Below are 601 nucleotides of genomic sequence, written 5' to 3' on the forward strand. Positions count from 1 at the left end.
GAGCTGGCTGCTGCAGCCTCTGCTAGACCAGGACCAGCCCTGTCACCATGCCCATCGGCCCCACCAAGACCAGTCCCCTCCCCAGGGCTTCGGGGGCTCCCGAGCCCCATCCTGCCCCTTGGCCAGGAGTGCAGGATGGGTGCTGGCCCCATGGCCCTGCTCCTCCGGCCCCGATGGAGGCGCAATGGGTGCCCCCATGGGATCCCGGGGTGGGAGAGGACGGGGCTGGAGAAGCCAAACCAGGCTGTGGGGTTGGGGGGTCCCCCACCCTGGGCTTAGGGCACCGGGATGCCCGCGCATCCCCATGCCGCAGCCGTGCACACGCGGGGCTGTGTCCAGGAGCTGATCCCTCGGAGGGGCTCAGGGCACCAGGAGCATCTGGGGGCGATAGCCTGGCTGGGAGCCCCATGGGCCACCCCACGGCGGGGCCCCCCAGCCCCCCAGGGCCGGGGCAACGCGCAGCTCCCGAGGCAGACAGGAAGGAGACGTCACTGCCGCCGAGCGTAACTCAAACCAGATGGGGCTGCACTGGCTTCCAGGCCCGCAGGGTGGTCACCGACAGGAACCGGTCAAAGGCTGCCGGCAGGAAGCGGCTGGGAGG

The sequence above is a fragment of the Egretta garzetta genome, unplaced genomic scaffold (assembly GCF_000687185.1).
Source record: "Egretta garzetta isolate BGI_Z169 unplaced genomic scaffold, ASM68718v1 scaffold1037, whole genome shotgun sequence".
In the NCBI taxonomy this organism is placed as follows: domain Eukaryota; kingdom Metazoa; phylum Chordata; class Aves; order Pelecaniformes; family Ardeidae; genus Egretta; species Egretta garzetta.